The following is a 25,333-nucleotide window of genomic DNA, read 5'->3' on the forward strand; positions in this document are numbered from 1 at the left end:
CATTTTCATGACAGACCCTGTATCGTCAGGTCACATATCTTTCAGATTCTAGCATCTTCAGAAACATGTAAGGCCTACAAATCTGCATATCATCTTTGTTTCCGAATGCAACACCCTATGACTTGGCCTGGGCCACTGACCTCCAAGTAGCATGCAACAACTTCCGATATCTGGAGGTCTATGTCACCCCATGTGCCACCGTGGTTTGGGAACGTAATATCCATCCCTTAATGAACAAATTGGTAGCCAATACTAAATTCTGGTCACTATTGTCCTTGTTGATATTAGGCAGATCTGCTATTTTAAGATAGTGTCTTTACAGTGCTTTTTATGTCAACTACAAAACTTATCCTTTAATGTACAGTGCCCATCTTTTATGATAAGATCAACTCCATCCTTCTGAACTTTCTTTGTAGTCAGGGATTACAACTTATAGCCCTCTCCAAATGTTTCAAGTCTACCTACGACTGTGGAATTGCAGCCATTGACCGAATCCTGCTATAGAAAGTACTATATGCTCATTATAAACAAATGGAGATAAGATACGCAGGGCAATCCAGCATTTGCCTCTGAGAATTGAGCACCACTTAAAGGGGTTTCTATAAAACACCTTTTGCATGGTTGCATTGGGGGAACTCTTTGCTACCCCATGCAACTAGTGGGATAGAGACTGGCACAGATACTGGGGATGGTGTCCTCCCCAGTCTGCCTTTGGTACTCCTCTTTGTGGGGAGATTTGGTGAACACTGTGTGGAGCTGTGCTAGGCACTGCCATTTGGGGAGGCACTGCTGATATGACTAGGTTTGGTACTGCAATGGATGTTGAGGCCAGACCCAAACATTATTCTTTTCCATAAACTAGTCTCTTGGAATTCAATAGGTATAAACTGACCTTCCTATATTTGGGGTTGGCAATGGCAAAGAGCGATATAGCCCAGAACTGGAAAAATACAGAGCCCCCCTCACTAGAAGAGTGGGGTAAAGGTCTAGATCACTACATGATTCTGGAATTGTATGCATCTAGGGAATGACAGAAAAAAACATGCCAATATACCCAACACCTGAGGTTATTATGGGGTTACTGTACTTCAACTAAATGGCTCATGGATGCAGGGACTAGGTGGCAAAGAGAGCATGCCCAATTAAAAAAGCTCATGGCTCACCTTGAACCACAGTAGGAAATTAAGGTTAAAATTCTAGACTAGAACAGAGGCCTCTGCTCTTCTTTGGCACGCACAAATATTAGGTGTAGCACCCATTTTTGAACTCCAAAGCCCACTCTAATAGCCAGGACCCTCTCTAAAACTCTCGTCAAAAACAGCATGTATTTCTTGCAGCAAAATGGACAAATGATCACCCAAGAGGTACCCTGATGAGGGTGGACGATGCAACATGAAGAAAAGGAATGGCAGAGTGTAGTTCTGTTGCCCTATTTGCAGGATCCATCCGTTGGATGTTATTGCATGTCAACCACAGAGAAAATAAGTGATCCTGCCTTCAATAAGGTCCTCGTGCCCCAGTAGGGGGAAAAAAAACCACATCAGCTTGTAGACTGATGCCAGAGAAGCATGGGACTGCAAGGTCCACTGTCCCTGTGTTCTTCTACATTGTCTGATGAATGCCCTCCTGACACCGAAAGAACTGGGTGGTTGCTGTTGGGGTAGTGGTTCATCATATAGCCTGTAGGAGAAACTCTTAGCGATGCATTGAAAAGGGCAAAATTATTGAAGATACTGCCTTGCGGGTGTGTAAACACCGAGGGGGAGTGCAGTGGCTCCACTCTGTTTAAAATGCTCCACAGCACAGATGGCCTTCTCCCTGAAAAGGCAAGACCCATTGAAAGACATATTCATGAGAGATGCTTAAATGTCTCCAGAGAAGTCAGTGGATCTCATCCCACCATGGCACTTGGTTAACCTTGCTAGTGGAGGCTTATACTACCAGGCTCTCAGCAGGATGCAGTCATGGAAAAGCAGGGGCAGCCAGAGCTGGTTTGTAACGATGTGCCACCTTTCTGTTTAAGGGTGGACAGGAGAAAGGTTTGGCCTATGTGCCCATGACAGTATTGGTCAAGGCCTCACCGAATGGCAGTACTGGTTCAGAGTATGACTGTCCAGGTTGTAGCACCTCTGTGAGAACGTTTGTCTTTCTCTCAACAGAATACAACTGTAGACCTGAAACCTTGGATATTCGTCTAACTACCATGGCGAATAAGGCAGACTCAGGCCAGGAGGAGAGACCAGTCCACTGGCTTCTTGTAGGCTCATAATTCATCATCATCATCATCATCATCATCATATTGTGGGTGACCTCGTCCCCACCATCACCAAAACCTGGGTTACAGTCTGATCCAAATAAGTGTTAGAGTGCTCAGGGTTCACTCCTAGGCAAGGACACTGTTCTATCAGAGTCACAGTGTATGAGGAGCGGCTGCAAAGGTACTGAGCTGGAGTGCTGCTCGTTTTTGGCTTTGCGTTCCTGGATCAACTAGGGGTTCATTAGGGCAACTTTGAGTTGCAACCTGTCCCAAACCACCAGAGACAGGCCTTGTGGGGACCAGTCACAGATTTCTTTTTGAGACCAGGTTTAAACCCCAGAGTTTTAGGAGGCTACATCCGCTCTTCACACTGGTAAGATTTTTTTTTAAAAGGGCTAGTCAAAGGATGAAAAAAAGTAGGATGTGGCTCTGGATCTGCGTTCCAAAGCACTAAAAGAAAGGAACTGACATCAGTGGACGGGGGTAGCCCCCATAGATTAGTCCAGTCACTTTGGGGGCAGAGAGAAGTGATGCAGAACTGAATAATACACCTACTGGTGCACAGGGGCTAAGCTGAAAACTCATCTGAATCCAGTGTGGTGCCTGGGCATATTCTAGAGGTGAGGAACCTGCGGTTAGAAGAACTCATCAGAATAAGCAATACTTTACATTCAAGAGGAAAAACGAGGTTTGTGTGGTTCTTGGATATATTTGAATATATTTATCAATTATTTTCGATCATATATTTGTAAATATATGGATACAAATTTCAGGGGTTTGCATTTGACACCGGGAGTAGGATAATGGCCTATTTTTTTCAAACAATTTTTGAGAGAGGGACTATACTCTCCCAACACGTCTGCAGATGGTCCAACTTACTTGTTTAGTGTAGCATAGTGGGTGGCATTTCAAAGCTTCCTGTGATGCTGTTTATTTCTAGTCCTCTACTGATAACTGCAGTAGGGAAAATCCACTTGTTTACTATACAAGAACTACAAAATAAGTTCCCTTAGCATGTAACAATTTTAACTATATGTAGCTGACCTGAAAATGGGGGACTGGTAGATTTTTCTGATGGGCTGTTTGATTCGTAAACACTGCCACCAGTGAAGATAGCTACACTACACAGCAGCTTTGGAGTGTTGGTCCTTTGCTACAGTAGGAAGAAGAGCTGTATTGTGGTCTTCATGTGATAGCACGTTGAGCTGAGTGGGGATGCTTCAGACATTCTGTGCATGCAATGTTCGGTTGACAGTGGGCATGCAAGTCGAGGGTAGGCACAGGTAGACAGCATCTACCCACTTTTTTCACAGGGTGGACACCGTCTACCCTGCCAGGAGGTTTATCCCCACAGAAATATGCTAAACGTGTTCTGGTGTACTTTTTAGACACAGGGACATATTTAGCAGTGCCTCCACATTGTCTGCTTTTGTTACGAGTAGCAATGTTCAGACTGGGAGGAGGCTTATCAAATTCCAGCTAGACCCATAACAAAAGGCAAAGTTAAGGGGCCATCAGGACTCCTTTTGTTGAAGTATTCTGGCTGAGAGCTATCAGGACCCTCACACCTAAAGCCAATGGAAGGGAATTAGACACACAGCTTTTCACTTAAGAGTGGCATTCTTGTGATTTTTTTCAGTCCCTGTAAATAAGAAATATGCATGCACTCCAAGAATGGCAGATGTGATGGTCTGTCCCAGTATTTACATAAATAACAATTTCAAATAATTTGGTTTTATTTCTTTCATAGGACTATGGCACTACTCATCCAAATGCACAGTGTGAGCTCATTACAACACACGTACATATTATATATTGACAATAAATCATGTGTGAAAATCATTGTAACAGGATGAGTTACATACGTGAGGGTTATAAGGTGTAGGAACCACATGTCCTTCATAGCTCTCTGTGCGATATTAGAAGGGTTAAAATGTATGCACTGCGAACAACAAAATGATGTTTATGTTAAAAGCAGTAACCCACTTGCATATCCATTTACAACAAATAAAGATGTGTAATTTGCATGTCACAGTGTGCTGTGCAGGAGACATATTAACCCTCTATGCTACTTTGTTTCAAAACTGGAACTAGACAAAACACACATATGTCAAGCAAATATGTTAATCTCCGGAGTTCTCTTACCATTATTATTATTCACAGAGATTTAATGGGCACACAAAGATTTCTGCAGCAGGTGTCTTCTCTTAACCCCATAAGAAATTTTAAGATGCAGACTTTGCAACCAATGAAGCAAAACAGATTTACTGCCACTAATATCCTTGTTGCCAATTTCTTTGTGGCAGTGTTTTAAAAAATAAATGTATAAATTGAAGCCCAGATTTTACGTTGGGGATGTGTCACTTTTTTGGCACATCTCCCATGCAACATCTCATTTGTTAAATGTTGTAATGTGCTCAAATGTATTCATAATAGACCTACTAAATATATATATATATATATATATATATATATATATATATATATATATATATATATATATATGTGAGGTCTTAAGATATTAAGGGGGTCATTCTAACTTTGGCGGGCGGCGGAGGCCGCCTGCCAAAGTAACCCCGACGAAAGGCCGCGGGGGTCATTTCGACTTTCCCGCTGGGCCGGCGGGCGACTGCCAAAAGGGCGCCCGCCGGCCCAGCGGGAAAGACCCTGCAACAATGAAGCCGGCTCCGAATGGAGCCGGCGGAGTTGCAGGGGTGCGACGGGTGCAGTTGCACCCGTCGCGATTTTCACTGTCTGCAAAGCAGACAGTGAAAATCTTAATGGGGCCCTGTTAGGGGGCCCCTGCACTGCCCATGCCAGCGGCATGGGCAGTGCAGGGGCCCCCAGGGGCCCCACGACACCAGTTCCGGCCATCCTGGTTCTGGCGGTGTAAACCGCCAGAAACAGGCTGGCGGGAAGGGGGTCGGAATCCCCAGGATTCTCTGGGCCAGGGAGCGCGGTCAGAATGGCCCTGGAAGCACCGCCAGCCTGTTGGCGGTGCTTCCGCGTCCCTCCACCCTGGCGGTCCATGACCGCCAGGGTTGGAATGAGGGCCTATGTCATTTCTCATGATGTGACTTCCTGTGAGGTCATGGTATGTGATGCCACTTCCCGTGATGCCTTGTACGGTGTCACACGTGATGTCCCCTGACATGATGTCACTTGCATTCTGCCTAACTGGGTTAGTCACCCAACTTGTTTTTTTAGGACTTGTGCACTAGGTTGGCAGATTTTTATGCCTGAGAGACTTCTGTTATAGACAGTTCAGGTTGCTGAGCTGGCTAATCTAAAGAGAAAGGGAGCACATGTTGAGGTATTGTGTAGGAACATAGTTTTGTCCTGTAACTGAACAAGATGAATAAAGTAACCTAAGTCTTTGTGCAGAGGGTGGGCTATCTGTCATATTAAAAGTTAGAACTGTAAAGTAATATCCTATCTAAGGTTTTTTAAAGATTATTATTGTTTGAAACAGCTTGGTATGGCAAGAGAGCTATGAGTGAACGTACCTACACCCCGCACTCCAGTCGGAAGATTTATCAATTTCATCACAAGACGCTGAAAAACACTAATACTTGGGGTAGAGTACAAATACAGTATTTCTTTATGGTGCACTACTCAAAGATTTTGAAGCAGGTAAGTACCCATGTATGAATCTCATCTGCTTATTAAGCGGCATTCCCTCTTAACACCTAGCTTGCTTTACTGCCGGCCGAAACAGCCACTGTATTGTTCAACTAGAATTAACTGCTGGGCCCACTTAACAAGGAGTTGGACTGTGTAGCTTTACGACGTGTCAGCCATATTCTACTTAAATGTGTTCATAAAGGCTGTCAACATTTATTAGTTCATTGATCTCTGAAGAATCAATTTGGGGAAGTAAACAAGCAGAAACAGAGGGTATGTGCTCTATTACTACTGCCGTCCGAGATTTCATACGAAGACGATTGATGCTATCGTCAGGGTCTGCCAGCAGGTGCACAACCTGACTCATCCCGAACCCTACTGCAGACCAGGGGAGCGCAGGGGGCACGGGTGGAGAACACATTATGATCACCACCCCTAGACAGGCCAAAACTCTGCCCTGGCACCCTATTCCAAAGCCCCACCCCAGAGGCTCCATTGGCACTCCCATAGAAACTAGGAACCACTATTATTTTCGGGTCTATGTGGTTAGTTCACATTCTGAGAAGAAAACTCATAATCATTGGTTTGTGGTGTAAGGATAGGGGCCATAATTGGGGATTCCAGATAGCTCTGTACAAAAACACAGCACGCCCATAATCAGGGCCTGAGATATGTTTTTTTTTTGCAGATCATAACTGGTAACCCACAGGAGTTGGCTCTAAGAGTACAGAGAAGCTAAAGTGAATATGGGGTGGCGGAAGCTTCTGAGCAAAGTAGTTTAATGCCAGGGACATGTGGAATAGTGGTAAAAGGTGCAAGGTGAAATGATGGAACTTCGGAAAGGCCCAGATCAGGGTTCGTAATCAGAGGAGGTTTGCAGTAGGAGCATTAGTTTTGTACTTGCCACCTACAGGGTCTTATAGGTGTGACAATAAAGACTTACAGATCCACACTTGAAACAGTTTTATAAATTGATAGGGTGGTTCACTTGTCCTTGCGTAGGACCTAAATAATCTCTTCTGATCCCACAACCATTGACTTTGAGTAGTACTTCAAAACACTTGTCAATGTGGGCACATAAGACTGGGTATGCCTTTACAGTACACACCTGATGAAGTGACTTTGTGAACTTGATTCATCCCTGCCAAGTCAAAGAGCAAGTGATCAGATCACTTTCAGACTCTCTTTCATGTGCAACTACCACTTGGGACCAGATCGTCCTGGACACAATAATAAGAACAAGACCCATGAACTCAACCAATCCTAGGTTTTCCAAAAGCTGAAATTGTTAAACTAAAAATAATTCTTGCAAACAAAAGACTTGCACCGGGTGCAATCTAGTAGGTCTGTTGACACTTTAGGAGTTTCAGGCAAATACAAGATATTGATTTAAATGGGCAAGATTAATATGCCCTAGAATTGGGGTATTAGAGGCCATATTCACAAGCTGCACTTTGTGTTTTAATAGCACTAACATATTGCTAATCATGTTCAAGAAAATTTTATTTACAGGCATACGTGAGTAGACTTCAGCATGGGTTGGGGAGATCTCTGCACACATAGAGTATGTTTTAGTAGTAAATGAAGCAGGGGGCTGAGGGAGTGGCTGGACAATGGGGAATCTTAATATTAAATGGGAGAGACAAGCAAGTAAAAACATCCACCCACCAAAAAGTAAGTCTATAGTGAATAACTAACTGCACATCTAAGGTTAATTCAGCCAAAAGACCAAAATAGTCTTAAATGTATTCCAGCCCAAACCTAGAGTAAGTCAACACATTCCCATAGAAAATAATGGAGGCAGGGACTTAATATAACATCTTACAGGAAATAACCTTAAATAAAATAAATTGTTTTGGAAAATATATATATCAGCTGCAGAGTATCCCAAACTCTTCTAACTACAAGCGGCAGCGATCTGCACTGGGTACAGGAAGTCCGATTCGATTCCGAACAAAGTCCTTTAAAGTCATAAAGAACAAATGCAGACAACACCGAGTGCTTCATGTAATTTATTGGTGGCTTCTACCTGACCCATCTTGGCCTGACCCTTTCTCATAGTGATGTCATATGTGTGGTCATAAGCAGTGCATAGAGGGAGCACAAGTTATAGTTAGTGCTGCATGGGCAGGGATGGAAGGGGAATCGCTTCCCCTTCCACCCTTGCCCCCCATCCCCCTGAAGTGACATCTGATGACTTCAGCGCCCGATCGTTCGCTGACCTCATCAGAAGTAGCCCTCATGTGATCGGAAGAGAAATGTTTGCGTGGCAGGGAGACAAAAAAGTAAAGGAAAGTCCTTTCCTTTCATGTCTTTCTGAGCATTTCTGCAGCCCGATCGTAAAGCGATCGGGCTGCAGAAATGCCCACTAGACACCAGGGAGTTGGTAAATAAACAGTTGGTAAATAACAATAAAAGAGAGTGACACATTGGACAAGGGTCGCTCCCCTGAGGGGCATTTTTTAATTAGGCCTTTTCTGCCCCCCTGGAGGTAGATTGACCTATTTTAATTAGGGGGCTTTAGAAGCCACTAGACACCAGGGATCATTTATTTTTTTAATTTTTAAGATGTGGGGAGCGACTCCTTAGGCAAGGGTCACTTGGCAAATAGTTTTTTAGGCCATTTATGCCCCCCTTAGGGGCAGATCAGCCTATTTTTATTAGGCCACTCCACCCCCAAGGGGGACAGAAACCACTAGACTCCAAGGTTTGATTTTTTGGGGAGAGGGGGTTTTAATGGCAGTTTCACGCAAGGGAAGCGACCTCTTAGGCAAGGGTCGCTCCCCTGGGGGTAGAATTTATTCTAGGCCATTTCTGCCCCCCCTTGGGGGCTGAAACCACTAGGCACCAGGGATTTTTTTTTTAACAGATGAGGAGCGACCCCTTAGGCAAGGATCGCTACCCTGTGGGGTCAATTTTATCTTAGGCCATTTCTGCCCACCCTGGAGGCAGATTGGCAATTTTTTTCTTAGGCCAATCGGCCCCCAAAGGAGCAGAAACCACTAGATATCAGGGATTTTTTTGCACCAATTTCACACAAGGGTACAACCCCTTAGGCAAGGATCACTGCCCTGGGGGGCAAATTTATTTAAGGCCATTTCTGCCCCCCTATTAGACCGATCTGCCCCGGGGGGCTGAAACCACTTAGGCACCAGGGATAGTGTGTGTGCGTGTGTGTGTGCGCAAAGGATTCTGGGTGACAGAACCTGGTGAGAGCCCCACAAGTCACCCCATTCTGAATTTCCCTAGGTGTCTATTTTTCAATAATATGTATAGGTTTGTTAGGTTTCCCTAGGTGCCGGCTGAGCTAGAGGCCAAAATCTACAGCTAGGCACTTTCTAAAAAACACGTCAGATTTGAATGTAAAAATAAGATGAGTCCATGTTGCGTTTCCTGTCGCGGGCATTAGGCCTACCCATGCAAGTGAGGTACTATTTTTATCGGGAGACTTAGGGGAACAAAGAACAGAAGAACAAGTGTTATTGCCCCTTGTCTTTCTCTACATTTTTTCCTTCCAAATGTAAGACAGTGTGTAAAAAAGAATTCTATTTCAGAAATACCCTGTAATTCACATGCTAGGATGGGGACCCTGGAATTCAGAGATGTGCAAATAACCACTGCTTCTCAACACCTTATCTTGTGCTCATTTTGGAAATACAAAGGTTTCCTTGATCCCTATTTTTCACTCTCTATATTTCACCAAATGAATTGCTGTATACCCAGTATACAATGATAACCCATTGGAAGGTGCAGCTCCTTTATTGGCTCTGAGTACCTAGAGTTCTTGATGAACTTACAAGCCCTATATATCCCCGCAACCAGAAGAGTCCAGCAGACGTAGCAGTATTCAAACTTCTGCCATAGCTGGAAAAAGTTACAGAAGAAAACGTGGACAGAAATGGCTCTTATTCTCACCTCAATTTCAATATTTTTTAAATTTTAGCTGTTACTGTCTGTAGGAAAACCTTGAAGGATCTACACAAATGGCCTCTTTCTGAATTCAGAATTTTGTCTACTTTTCAGAAATGTTTAGCTCTCCAGGATCAAGCATTGGTTTCACACCCATTTCTGGCCTAACCGGAAGGAGGCTGAAAGTAGAAAAAAAATAGTAAAACATTGGGTATATCCCAGTAAAATGCCAAAATGTGTTGAAAAATGTGGTTTTCTGATTCAAGTCTGCCTTTTCCTGAAGCTGGGAAGATGGTGATTTTAGCACCACAAACCTTTAGTTGATGCCGTTTTCAGGGAAAAAAACCACAAGCTTTCTTCTGCAGCCCTTCTTTAAAAAATGTAGCTGTATTTAGGCTAAGGCGTGAGTAATAGTTACCTTTGGCGGGAGTTTTAGTTACTTTAAAGAACTCTAACTATAACTGCTGAGTTTCTATGGTTTTATTCGAGAAACTTCTGAATCTAACTATAACATCCCTGTAACCTTTGTCTTTTAGTGAATTTCAATGTTTTTTTAATGTATAGTAATTTACATTGCTATACGTGAATCCATTCACCGCTCTGCACGGCTGGCACTGGTTAGCCACAGGCCCTGGCCAGGTAGGCCTGGCCTTGAGGCCAACCACTTATAAGCACCCAACCTTGCACCCTGCATGGCCTTCTCCTGTGCACGTTAGGGGTTGCCCACAATCGCTGGCCTGCAGCCAGTCCATGCGGCCAACCTCCCTACCCACCCAACCCGATGCTGTGCACGGTCCTTTGCACATGCACAAAGGAAGTTGGTTGCAGACTCTCTGGGTGAGTATAGGTGTGAGAGGCTGTATCTCGGTGTAAGAGTGGCTGTCAGAGTGTCTGTCTGGTTGAGAGAGTGCACACATCAGTGTATTAGTGGGTGCATCAGTATGTGCGCAGGTCTGAGTGCGTGCATCAGGGTATCAGTGGGTCTGAATGGGTATGTGAAGGTCCGACTGGGGCTGTGAGTGCATGAGGGTTTGAGTGGCTCTGTGAGTGAGTGCGTGAGTGTCTGAGTCGGTGTGTGAGTGAGTGAGAGAATTGATAGAAAGAGAGACAGAGAGAGCGAAAGAAAGCGAGAGAGAGAGAGATTTTTAGGCTTTAATGTCTGATATACTTATAATCAGTTATTTGTCTACAAACTGAAATAAAAATGCATAAAAAATATTTATATATTTATATATATTTAAAAAGATACATAATATAATGATAATAATATAATAATAATAAAAAATAGAAATAAGTCCAGCTGGACTCGTAGCCCCAAAGCTCGGTGTGAAGGTCAACCATGGATTAAAAAAAAAAAACAGCCCTTTATGGGTTATCTGGGACCGCAAGAGAGCCCTCAAGTGCTCCCCCGTCCCTCCTTATTTAGTTTAAAAAAATAGTTTTAAATAAAAAGCCCTTTACGGGCTACCTGGCATTGCCGGGGATGCCTTAAGGCTTCCCTGGCAGTGCCTTGCTTCAGCAAGCACAGAGCTGCTTTATGCAGCAGCTCCCTGCTTGCTGAAGCATTTCATCTGAAAGCTTCGGAATTTGACAGCGGGATCTGCTTTGCAGGTCCTGCTGTCAAAACTCGTGTTTGCTGTGGCTTGCCTGCAGCTGCAGAGCTGCAGTCAAGCCACAGCAAACAACTATGTCCCAGGGGGAGTGGCAGCCCCCAGGGCCATCAGTGGCTCCAAGAGGGGGGGGGGGCACCCAGCACTCCTCCAATGAGAATAGCCCTGTGGGTGGTGGTCCTCGGGGCAGCAGAGAGGCTGCGCGGCCCCCGCAAAACAATTACTTTTTGGGGGGTGGGAGTCCCTGAGGAGTGGGGGCCTGGGCATTTAAAAAAATTAAATCCCTGGCGAGGTGGTGGTTCAAGGGGGGGGGTGGCACAGGTCCCCCTGCATTTTTAAAAATAAAAGCCCTGGGGAAGTGGCGGTCCCCAGGGCAGTGGGGGGCTTCTGGCCCCACTCATTTTTAAAAATGAAAGCTCCAGGAAGATGCTGGTCCCCAGGGCTGTGGGGGAGGCGGCAGGAGGCCCACCCACAAAATGTTTAATTCCGCCGAGACCTGGCCCACCCGGGGGCCTATGCAAAAAGATGCGCAGGAGCCCATGCTGTTTTTCTGCAAATATCACAAATTCACTGCAAAAAAAAATATTTTGGGACCCCTCCGCCAGTGCTAAGGGATCAGTGTGACTCTACCCTGGCTCCTTTTCTTTTTCTAAAAAAAAATGTCTGGGGCTGTGCTCAAGCTGAGTATCAAGATGGCTGCCAACACTCCCTGGTTTAAAGTGTTGGCAGTCAATCATAGCTGTGCATTTCTCTGCATGAGCTCGTCTTTGTTCGCGAATACTTTGCGGCCAGAGATATACAAATTTGAATTTCCCTAAATTTCTCAAAAACTACTGAACGGATTTACACCAAATAAGCAAAAGTTTAATCCGAGTACTGAAAGCTAGCTTTCTGCCAAATTCAGTGTAATTTCATCCAGTGGTTCGGGCTGTAGATGTGTCTAAAGAATCCTATGGGAATTAAAATGGGGAACGCAATGGTTTTTGAGCCCCCTTTTTCTCGGCCCCCGCTTGACAGATCATCCTGAAACTTTCTGTGCGCAACAAAAATCACCACAATACTTGTTAGGGAAAAGTTTGTGAAGGTTCATCAAACGGTGCAAAAGATATAGGTAAGTCAAAAAACGCATTTTCCTAACTATAGTAGTGTATATATATATATATATATATATATATATATATATATATATATATATATATATACACACACATACATACACATATACACACACACACAAAATTGTGGTAAAAGGTGCACTCAATTTTAATTTTTTTAATTCAATAACATATTTACATTTTTGTTTAAAATTACTAAATAAAACTTTTAACATTTTATTTTATTAAACAATTGAAATGAATAAAACTCAATTGATCAACTATGTTTAAAAAATGCACTAAATGATAATTATTAAGTGGACAGTGGAGGCTTTCTTAGAACAATGCTTAATAATAATTATCAATTAAATTAAAATATTTTATTCATTAGGCATTTATGTATGTGCTGTTATCTTTTATTAGTTAGTATTAGGTTAATAAGAAATATTTCAAGTTATATTTTATTTTACCATTTTTTTTTAATAACTATTATTCCTCACTATTTTTCCCTCTGCTTCACTATATGGAAATCTCCATCTAAAGGCAAAGACCTTTGTCTATGTATGAAATTTTACTAGTAGTAACTTTACACTTGTAAATCCTGTTCTAGTAGACACCACCTCCAGCTTTGAGGTGAGAAATGCAAATATGCATCTAGCAGTAAATGTACCTTTGTAAATGGTGAACAGCAAAAAAGTTTAAAGTTCCTACTACATGCAGTAGTAAGCTCACACATGAGTAAATCTACACGTATAAACTTAACTTAGTGAATAGGACCCTTGGTGTTAAGAAGGATCTGTTTTGGATCCTTAAAGACTTGAAACTCTCCTCACTCCCCCTCTTCTCCCCCAACCACAATGAATTGAAGCAGGCTCAAACAGCTGTTGTTTGCAATCTAATGATTATCACTGCTGTGTAAATGTAAAAGATCTAAGATAAGATGGCTGTTAACAATTAGTTTAATGTCACAAAGAATACTCATCATGCCCTTTTCAATCAGACAACCGTGTCTTTTATCTGATTATCATTCAAGTCTCAGGGATGAACTATGTTTGGACAGTTAAGGTTCTATTTCACCAACAGACTCCTTTCTGGCTAAGAAATAAAGATAGCTGCTACAGTTCCTGGATCTATCACTACTGACGACAGCAATATGGAATGCTTCCTTAACACATGTAATGATCCTCCAATATTTAAAAATAATACAGTGGTGATACCATACTCAAAAAATGTCATTACAGTTCCTAGCTACAGGAAACACTAGCTCTCCGATTTGCCCTATTTGGACAGAAAGAACTAGTAGTTGAACCACTGAACCCACACATTAATACGAATAGACAACTGGAGAATTGCCAGCCCAAGTTCCAGCCAGGCCGATATTTGTCCTGCTCTCTAACGGAAGATGAACAAAGACAGTGTTGGTGCCTTGGTACTATCAGATCTGCCTGCAGCATTCAACATCACTAACTACAGGAACGTGGTCCATAACCTGTCTATTTTCCTCCTCCCACACTCTCAAACCCCGTAACCCTCTACCTTCCACCAAGTAAGAACAACTCTATGCTTTGTACCACAGCACTATTCATCTACTTCCTCAGCTACCTAGGAAGGAATCTTCACCTGGACATCATTAGCTTCCGGTGGATGAAGACAAGATGCCTAAATCATAAGGGAAACTTTGACATTTGAGTAAGTTTACTACTTTTAGTTATTCACAAACTTCATGTGGAAGTTACTACTAGAATAAAAAAAAGGTAGTAAGTGCATACAAAATATTATTGAGGTAGGGTCTTAAAATAAAGCCTCGTAGGAAATGATGCTCAATTAAACTACATCTCTTAAACAGTTAAAATATAAATAAATATGAATTAATGTTACAGATATATAGCAATATTACATAGGTATGATTTAATTATATAATATTTTAATAACCTACTTGAAATGTAAAAAAAAAAATGTAATAAAAAGGTTATTACAAATGCATTTATTTGAATTAATTCATCATTTTGCATAATTATGAATGCACAATAAATATGTTTTTTTCTTTAGTTGGGATTTTTTTTACACCAGAAAAATATTTTTAATTGAAATTTATATATTTCCACTTAAGATTAAATTTAAAATTAATTTAATAGCGCTGTAACATTTTTTAAATATTGGTTTATAATAAAAGTAAATATATAAAATTAATTTTGCAACATTTCTTAATTGGGGTGGCAACAGAACCGCTTCCACTGCCACCCCCCCTCAACAATATGATGATGTCAGCATGCGCACGGATACAGATACAGAAAACACACCGGGGTAAGGAAAGAGTTTTTCCTTATCCCCAGGGTCTGTATGTATTGGATTCCTGCTCCACGATCGCGACTGGGCCTCCGAATGTGGAGCAGGATTCACCACTTCACCACCAGGGCTTTCTTGTTGTTGGGGGAGCGGCCCGTTAGGCAAGGGCCCCACGCCCCTTAGGAGGCAATATTTTGCTACATGTTCCATCCACTCTGGGAACTAGTTTGGCTGTCTTTCTTAGCCGATCTGTCCCCAGGGGAAGAAGGGGTTCAAAACCCACTAGATGCCAGGGATGATGTTTTTAGTATAAATGCGGGGAGCGACTCATTGGTCACGGGTCGTTTCCCTTGGGGGATAGTTTTTGGGGGGAATCCCCCCCTTTAGGGCAGATCAGCTGTTTTTAGGCCCATCTGCTCTCCAGGAAGGGTGGAAACACACTAGACCACCAGGGCTTTTATTTGTTTGGGCAAAGGTTGCTCCCACTGGGGAATATTTTTTTTTTGCATTCCACCCACCTCCCCTCCTCCTGGAAGTCAGATCGGCCATTTGTAGGCCAATCTTCTTACTTTTTGGGGGAGGGGGGTTTGGGCAGAAGCCCACTAGACCACCAGAGCTTTTTTTGTTGTCGGGGGAGTGACCCCTCTGGGCAAGGGTCACTCCCCATGGGGAATGACTGTTTTTGTATCAGGTCCCCACCCCCGGAGAGCAAATCAGCCAGTTGTAGGCTGATCTGCCCTCTGGGTGGACGGATGGGAATAAAACCCCATTAGACACTGCATATAGTGTGTAGAAGGGTCACTCCCCTTAGGGCCTTTGTTTTTTTTATTTTGTATTCCACCCATCCCCCTAAGGACAGATCGGCACTATTTAAGGCCTCAGGTGGTTGGGAACACTTGAGTCATCTGGGAAAAAGGTTATGTATGTGGTGAGGGTCCTGCTTCTGGGGTAAGGTTTGCTTCCATCTAGTGGTGTCTTTTTTGCCTATGCTACACTTCCTTGCAGGGAAATATCTGTGTCTTTTGATTAATATTTTATCATTTTTATTTGTATTTTAATTTTTTTTTTTTTATTGCTGAGCCAGTCATTTCTTTAGTCATGGTGGTGAATCCAGTTTGCATGTGCAGCTTTGGCAGATCTGTAGTTTGTGGAGTTGTGGTTGGTAAGCAACTTGTTTAGTAATATTTTCATTGAATGTATATCCTTGGCCTGTTTGTACAATTATATTTTACTGCTGTACTAATGTTTGAATCTTTAGCTTTTTGTGTGATTGTCTTTCAAAGTAATGTATTGATTTGTGCAACTAATCTCGGAATTATTAAATGTGATGGTTATGGTTCAGAGCCAATTTTATACTTCACCTTCTTTTCTCTCCTGCACACACCTATAGTTTGTGTTTATTACAGGCACATCCACCATTGCTAACAACATCTCCGGTTAAGAGCTACCTCCTTTTTTCTAAAGGGGTGGCCCGTCAGGCATTGCAACGCTGGTCTGACGTGGAGCTTGCCCAGTGATGAAGCTTTTTACTCACCCTTGTGCTAAATTCAACCAGTATGTGTGTGTACTTGAGGAGTAGATGATTGTGCAGTAATATTTGTCAATTCTGTCTTTGTTTGCCAGGGTGTGCATGGTTTATAGGGAAAATCTACCGACTCTAGAAATGTTCGTAAACTAGACCCCAGGGAAACTCCAGGGTGGCTCATTTGGATCCCTCAAAGTACAGGAATCTTCTAGAACCCTCAGGCTTCTTGCCACCCTACATATCTCCTGAAAGATGGCACCACACCTGTGTGGGTGGGCCTAGTGCCCTCAAAAGGGTGGGGTCCAAGATGCAATGTGACAACATCAACAAAAGGGTTAGGTTTTGGGCCTGGGTTTGGTGGCCATACAGGAAAACCTACTAAACCCAGGCATTTATGAATACTAGACACCCAGGGGAGTACAGGGTGGTGTGCCTCTGGTGGAGCCCATTAAGTTTTCTTACCCCTTAGGTCGCTGCGAACATGTGTGACCTTCTGTAGGTCCTTGAAGCTGCCGATAATGGCGAGGAACTCCTTGTCTAAAATTACAATGCTACCTATATTATTTTGTAAATTTGCCGGCTAAAATCTCGGCTTCATGGTTTAAACAACTTGACTTATCACTGCGTGATTATTTCTGGAATCGCGGTCGAAACAGAGTCTCCCTGGAAGTTCTTCACAACCCCTCGGATGAAGGAGAGATGGGGCACCAGACTTTGAGCTATACTATGTGGCAGTAGAGTTGCAGTGGGTCACACAGTGGTTTGACAGCAGTAACCTGGATGAGCTGGGACATCCAGGGGAGATGAGTAGCCAGTGGCGCCTTCTGGCAAAATTGCTTTATAAAATGGTAGATACCCCCCCAGACCAAGGAAATTATTGGAGATGGCTCTGTGGTGCTGGAGAAAGTGCCCTTGTAGGTTGAAGAGGACACCCTTATATGTGCCAGCGCTACCTCTGGTGGGACTCTCGGCCGGGGACCCGCTGACCATTTACACACATAAGCAACTCATGGACAGAGACGGGACTAGTGACGGTGGGGGACTACTTTCAACAGGAGACTCTTATACCTTTGGCAGAATTGACAGAGCAGTATGAGTTGCCCCGGGCCAATTCCTAACTTACCAGGCCCTGGTGCATACCTTTTGAGAGTCTCTGGCCGGATACTGACCAAGAGCTGGAAACACATTTAGAGCCCGATTATGACTTTGGCAGATAGGATACTCTGTCACAAATGTGACGGGTATCCCGTTCTCCTTATTACAAGTACCACTATAACTTATGGAACTTGCAAAATGGCGGGTGCGATATCCTGTTTGTGACGAAGTATCCCATCTGCCAAGGTCGTAATCAGGCCCTTAGTATTACAAAGTCAATTAACACTAGGGAAGGCCAGACATTTGATGAAGTGGTTGTACCAGACACTACTGCATACAGTCAGCAAGCCCCTATCAAAGATTAAACTGAGATGTGAGGCATTGTTGGGGCAGGACATATTGGACTCAGAATGGTGAAAGGTGTTGGCTTATACCCAACTGGTCTCTAGAAACACAAGATTGAAATATACCCAATTCAATTACTTGCATATGACATATTTAATGCCACACAGACTGCAGGTCATATACGGGGGTGGCCCAAGACAATGCCCATGATGTTCATCTCTGGAACAGATTTTGGTCATATGACATTGAGTTGCCCTGTAACTTATATATTCAGGGAAATGGTTATTGCTGTATTAAAGGAGGCACTTAATCGTACCCTCTGTTTTGTACCACAGATATGCTTTGTGGGATTGTATCCTAGGCCTAGCCCTAAAAAGGTAGGCAATAGGTTTGTGGATCCGACCATGGTGGTGGCCAAATGTTGCACAGCGAAACAATGGACATCAAGGTGGAGTCTTACAGTGCCAGGCTGGATACGAGAAGTGACCTTATGGGCTAGGGCGGAGGAAACAGTACTGCTTAAAGATGACAGGGGGTTATATGGAGGCGGCACCGGGTAGGGCTCTGGGCTGACGTTTTAGATGCCTGGGAACGCTGGGAGGCAGACTCTAGAGCGGATACAAGTACAGAATCATATGACTCACAGGAACTTGAAGGAACCACTTGAACGGCATTAACAATTGTAACTTACAGGCCCCAAGACCCACTTATGATTTTGTGATATTATAGGGGAATACCAGAAAAAAGGTGATACCATGTATAAGAGGCGACAACGACCTCCTATAGTACACAGGATCCCCTCCCCCCCATTACGTTGGTGCAGATATGTGATGCATAGATTATGCACACTGAATGTAAATACACTGAAGACATACATTGTGACTGATGAATGACCCCTAGGGAAGGACCAAAGTTTGGTCTGTTCTGTTATTAGTTTGTAGTACAGTTAGATTCATGTTGGCTGTCTGTAATTCTAGCTTTTGAGAATTACTAAACCAGAAGACAAATGTATTATACGTATTATGATAATACATGGTTTCCTATGATGGGAAATAGGATCTCAACCTTCATGCTCCCTGCTGAACTTATCATGGCACAAACAGACGAGAATTTAGACAATAATGATGTTTATGCCTCAATATACATTGTGCTGTACTACGTTTCTTTCTTGATAAAGCCAATAAATATGGTTTTTTTAAAACGTTTTCTTACCCACGTTACCCTGCAACCTTAAAAATTTGACTAAACACACATTTGCATTTCTGTGACATATTCTTCCAGATTCAGAAGGAATCCACAAAGTTCCTACTACTCAGCATTTCCCCACTTGTCCCAATAAAAATACAGTCCCACCTGTGTGGGTGGGACTAGCGATCAAGACAGGAACAGATCAAACTAACATCAATTGGAGTCCTCGCAAAGGGACACTCATTGACCTTACTTTGATCTGTTCCTGTTGTAGGTATTAGACAAGCCACACATGAGGTACCATTTTTATCAGGAGACTTTGGGGAATGGTAGGTGGTAGGAAATTAGTTGCTTCCTCACAGAAATGTGAAGGAAATGTGTTTTTAGTCACAATTTGAGGTTGGGAGAATGGTAGGCAATTAGTTGCTCTCTGCAGATTCCAGAACTTTCCATCACTAAAATGTGAGGAAAGGAAAAACATTTTTTATCAAAGTTTGAGTTTTTTTTAAAGTTTGCAAGGGCTTCTGGGTAATAAAACCTAGTGAGAGCCAAGCAAGTCACCCCACCCTGGAATTCCCCAGGTATATAGTTTTCAGAAATATGCAGGTTTGTTAGGTTTCCCTAGGTGCTGGCTGAGCTAGAGCCCAAAATACATAGTTAGCCACAATGCAAAAAAGGCCAGTTTTCAATGGAAAAACGTGATGTGTCCTTTCTGTTGCAACCACTAGCCCTACCCACACAAGTGAGGTACCATTTTTATTGGGAGGCTTGGGGGAACGGTAGGTGGTAGGAAATTAATTGCTCCCTGTTTCGTTCTAGAACTTTTCATAACAGAAGCGTGAGGAAAATGTTTTCTTTTAGTCAATGTTTGAGGTTTGTAAGGGCTTCTGGGTAAGAAAACCTGGTGTGAGACATGCAAGTAACCCCACTATGGATTCCCCCAGGTGTCAACTTATCACAAATGTGCAGGTCTGCTTGGTTGTCCAAGGCACCCACTGAGCTACGGCCCAAACTCCACAGCTAACACACTACAAGAAAGGGGCAGTTTTCAATGGAAAAATGTGAGGTGTCCATGTTGTGTTTTTTTCACCTTTCTTGTAGTGGCCACTAGCCCTACCCATACAAGTGAGGTACCATTGTTTTGGGAGATTTGGGGGAACATAGAACTGCAGAACAAGTGTTATTACCAATTTCCAAATGTAAGCCAGTGTGTAAGAAAGAAGACATTTTGAGAAATGCCCTCTAATTAACATGCTTGTATAAGTACCCACAAATTCACAGATGTGCAAATAACCACCGCTTTGAACCTCCATGTCTTCTGCCCATTACGGAAATAGATTGTTTTCCTTAATACCTATTTTTAACTTTTTATATTTTACCATATGAATTGGACTATACCCGTTACACAATAAAAAACCATTGCAAAGTGCAACTCAGTTATTAGCTCTGGGTACCGCAAGTTCTAGTAAAACCTAGAAACCCTATATATACCTGCAACCAGAAGGGTCTAGCAGATGTAATGGTATATTGCTTTTGTAAATTGGCCAGCGTGACGAAAAGTTACCATTGAAAATGTTGTCATAAATGGACATTTTTTCCTAAAACTTTTCAATATTTTATTTCAAAACCTAGGCCATCATTACGACTTCGGCAGATGGAAACGCCTGACCTCATGCGGTCAGAAAACCACCAGTGCGGTGATCTGACCACGAGGGCTATTAAGAGTCTCGAGCTGGGTTGCGGGAAACAGCCCACACCATTAACGCCGGCAATGTTGAGGTGCATCAGGTGCAGTAGCACTCATCGCACATCCATCACGGTTTTCATTGTGTGACCTTCTGTAGGTCCTTGAAGCTGCCATTAATGGTGAGGAACTCCTTGTCTAAAATGATAATGCTACCACAGCTACTATATTATTTTGTAAATTTGCCCGTTAAAATCTCGTCTTCATGGTTTAAACAACTAGACTTATTACTGCGTGATTTAATCTGGGATAGCGGTCGAAACAGTTTCCCTGGAAGTTCTTCACAACCCCTCGGATGAAGGAGGGTTGGGGGCACCAGACTTTGAGCTATACTATGTGGCAGTAGAGTTGTAGTGGGTCGCACAGTGGTTTGACAGCAGTAACCTGGATGAGCTGGGACATCCAGGGGAGATGAATAGCCAGTGGCACCTCCTGGCGAAATTGCTTTATAAAATGGTAGATACCCACCCGACCAAGGAAATTATTGGAGGTGGCCCTGTGGTGCTGGAGAAAGTGCCTTTGTAGGTCGAAGGGGACACCCTTATATGTGCTGACGCTACCTCTGGTGGGACTCTCGCACGGGGACCCGCTGACCATTTGCACACATAAGCAACTCATGGACAGAGACGGGACTAGTGACAGTGGGGACTGCATCAGGCAGTGAAAAGTGAGATAGGGCCCCCATGAGGCCCCCCGTCTCCACCACCCTTTGCATGGCAGTGGAACCGCCATGCAAAATCTGGCAGACACGGGGTCGTAATCCCCAGGGCAGCGCTGCTAGCAGCGATACCCTAGGGGATTCGGACTGCCGGCACTGCCAACCCATCACTGGCGCAAATGTGGAGGTACCGGCGGTTCGACCGTGGCACTCACGCCAGTCATAATGTGGAGGCCGGACCGTCACATTAGCGGCGGTCTGACTGCCACCGCGAGTCTGGCGGTCATAGGACCGCCAGACTCATAAGGAGGGCCCTAGTTTCTTTGGGAAAACCTTGTAAGATCTACACAAATAGTGATTTGTGCTTTTAGCACCATTTTTAATTCATACTTTAAAAATTCATATCTCCTGTTGTATTTATTGGGTTTTTGTTGTTTTGGTGTCACTTTATTAAGACAAACTCAATTTTTCTAAATTGGTTTGGGATTTTTCTTGTGTTACATTTTCACTTTATTACTTTTTGAGTACTGCATAAATACTTAACACATTGCCTCTAAGTTAAACCTGACTGCTTTGTGCCAAGCTAGCAAAGGGTTATGCACATGTTTATTTAGTAACTTTAGTTATTTACTTGGACAAGGATTGTGATTATTATTTGAAGTGGGTTCTCGTTCTCCTCCACTAATACTACAATTTCTGACAAGAAGTGATACCAACAGCCTCCATATACGAACTAAGGGAGGTAGGCGTTTGCATTTGTATCCTGTCATCCTGCCCACATTTCTGTCTTAAGAAGCTGTTAACCACACAATCTTGGACTCCACTTGTTCATCCATGATCAATCACACCTACTACTTTCCACAATACAAGGATGGACTCAACAGACTGCTACCACCTTCCACCTGCTTCAGTCAAGTTCCACTAATAGAAGTCAGTAAAGACCAAGCAAACTACAGTTCTATTCAATGAAAGACTTCCACATACACAACCTACAAGTAAAAACCAACTCCCATGCATGAACATAATACTCTGCCACGGACGATATTGTTGTATATGCAGCCCTGAGCTAGACTATAGTAGACACCAGCACCCTTATCAAGCCAAGTTCTCTAAATTCAAGCCTCTAGCACCGTAATACCAAACTCATTGACTCAGTGAGAGCAAACACATCATCAAAAGCCATTTTGGAACCCTTTCCAAAGTTCCTTTCCTGGCTCGGTTTCCATGGTGAATGCCCAATTTCTCAATTGATCCAACTGTGAATTTTAACATCGGATTTTATGTTTGGGCTTTTTCTGCAACTCTATTATGTACCTTGAAAAAATACCATGTATATGAAATGAAATAAATAACATAAATCAATAATGACATTAGGTCTACTATGACATTATGTCCACTTAGAGTATTGCTCTGACCTTTTCTGAAATGTCAAACCTTTAAAACGTATAGCCCTGAAAAATTATTTTTACTTTTAGCAAAATATGAAAAGGCAATTTTGTTTCTTTCATCTGCAAGCACCCCGCAGGAAAAAAAATCTCTTTTACAGACTCGTTGCATTTCAATGCATATTCCATCAGAATTTAGTGTAGATTCTTTGACATGAACTCAAACTTTATTGACAAAGTTGACATCAGGAAAATGGCAGTTTAAATCGAGGAGAGAATTTCCACTGCCTTAAAACATTTATTTTCGTGATTTTATTTTGTTCGTCAGGTGACCTACACGGTTGTAGTCTTTACACCCATTTGAACAAGGTACCCATATGGAGGTTTGGTTTTGCACCAGCAAGGGTTCTAAAGCTGCTTTTCGGTGCAGTAGTTGGGCTGTCTCATTATAAACATCTTTCATTTCATATGCGGCGGACTCTTTCAAGAAATTAAAGAAGCTAGTTTATACTGTATAATGGATTGAGACGGATATGTTATTCTATTAGAAGATGTGGCTAGAATTCGTCGTTTATGCATGTAGGGAAGTCTGCCGCAGATGGTTAGTGCAATGGCCGTGTTAACCTACATCTTCTGCTACACGCCAAACCCCCCAACTGCGTTGTAGATTAGTTAAATACGTTTGATGTTATGCCGACACTGCAAAACAAACTTTAAAAGAACAATTATAGAACAATTATATATATATTGTTTGCTTATGTTAAAAGGCATTATTTATTTAAAAATTGTACAGACAGGATAATTGTTCTTTTAAAGTTTGTATATATATATATATATATATATATATATATATACACATATATATATATATATATAGAGAGAGAGAGCGAGAGAGAGAGAGAGAGAGCATGAAAATACCTATAGATACCCTCACCGCTGTTTACAGTCGCTACCCAGAAAAATACATTTCAATACACAAACGACAATAGTAATGCTTTGATAACTCCATTCAACCTAAGCGTGCCGCCCTCGTAGGTAAATATATTTTTCACTTGGGTCTATATTTTTAAATTAAACCATACCCGTCGGCATATCTCAGAACAGATCGACTCACTAAACCAGAAACAGCAAGATAGTAAAGTGCATTTAATACGTAGCAGCAGTGTTTGTAACATCAAAATCATGTTAGGGCTACCCCATCAACCAAAGCATAAATACAGCCTAATAGCATCTACAAAACATTTAAAATACATATTAGAGGCTTTATGTTGCAGACGGTCTCCAACTATACAGCCTTCTACCGTCTAATTAATTATATCGAGAGGTTAACCTGCTTTAAAATCCACAATACATTATGACATTCCTCAAATATTCTAACACCCTTACAAATAATTAAAACATTATCTACAACTAAGCATATTCGTGTTTGCAAAACTCCAAGAACAAAAGTGCTTTATTATCCTAGCAGCAGTCCAAGTTTATATAAAGTGCATATTAGGGTTACAGCCCTATGTCTGTAGCCAGTTACCTTAACCTTGAAATTCCTGCCAAAGAATTCACCTAATATAAAACACAGAGTTACATTTTCATATTTCATGACCATATGCTGCAAAGTCACAATTGTCCTGATACCCGAAGCTCTAAAAAAACGGTAATAAAAGGACTCTTCTATTTTGTATAAAAGCTGAGAAAAAAACTAGAAGGTGACTCAGGTCCTCATTACGAGTGTGGCAGTCCGGCCCGCCACCAAAGTGGTGGTCCGACCGCCACATTAAAACCCTGGCAGATCTTGGATCCCGGCGGTCTGGCGATGGCGGAGATTTTAATCCGTCAGTGCAGCACAGGGATTATGACCTTGTTCTCCACCAGCCTTTTCATGGCGGTAACACAACCATGAAAAGGCTGGCTGAGGACAGGTGCAGGGGGCTGCTGCACTTCCCATGCACTTGTCATGGACAGTGCATGGGCCCCCCTGCTCAGCACCACCGAAATGTTCACTGTCTGCTTTTCAAACAGTGAACATTGCGAGGGTGCTGCTGCACCCTGCTGGCTCGATTTCAAGCTGGAGGCAATGCTGTAGCCTGTTTCCTTCTAGGCTGGTGGGCAGCCTAGCAAGAAATACTTAATCGGTCCGGTGGGGAGGTAGCCTGTGTGGTGGCAACCTCCCTGCCGAAATTTCGGCGGATGGTGAAAAACGTCCGCCGAACTCCTAATGAGGACCTCAGTGTCCACAGGCCGACTGTACAAAATTGAGATTTTTAGAGTTTTCTAATAAGTTTATAAGTCAGGTCTTCAACATATTCCAGTCAGTATATTGAGGCACCTGACCCAGTCTCAACTTGACCATCCAACGTCTAATATCACTAGCCTTTATACCTTTTAGGTAGTACTCCATTTATCTGTTTCTGTTGGGCCAGTATGTGGTCCAAGGGGGATTGCGACGCAGTCCCCTGAATCAAATAATATAGCTGAATCCTTTCTCAAACATTTGATGATTTGCTTCCTGGCTGCACTTTGACACAACTCTTGATTTAAGGCTCCCCGTCAGGTCCACAAAAAATTAGATTTTGACCAGATTCACCATCATTGGCAATTTAAGAACAATCCTCTCCC

The 25,333-nt window shown here is 42.8% G+C and overlaps 1 protein-coding gene across 5 annotated transcripts in view; it reads right to left on the bottom strand.

The window, feature by feature from the left end:
• The window catches only part of FARS2 (phenylalanyl-tRNA synthetase 2, mitochondrial), a 1,511,864-nt gene that overhangs the window by 1,437,687 nt on the left and 48,844 nt on the right, over window positions 1-25,333 (bottom strand). Inside the window, exon 2 of one of the 5 annotated variants that reach the window (XM_069217425.1) lies at window positions 4,123-4,199. The exons of the other annotated variants lie outside the window; for them this stretch is intronic. The gene's annotated coding sequence lies outside the window, so the exon portion shown is untranslated. The remainder of the gene's footprint in view (window positions 1-4,122; window positions 4,200-25,333) is intronic. 5 annotated transcript variants of the gene reach the window in all.

This window comes from Pleurodeles waltl, chromosome 2_1 (genome assembly GCF_031143425.1).
Source record: "Pleurodeles waltl isolate 20211129_DDA chromosome 2_1, aPleWal1.hap1.20221129, whole genome shotgun sequence".
Taxonomy (NCBI): Eukaryota; Metazoa; Chordata; class Amphibia; order Caudata; family Salamandridae; genus Pleurodeles; species Pleurodeles waltl.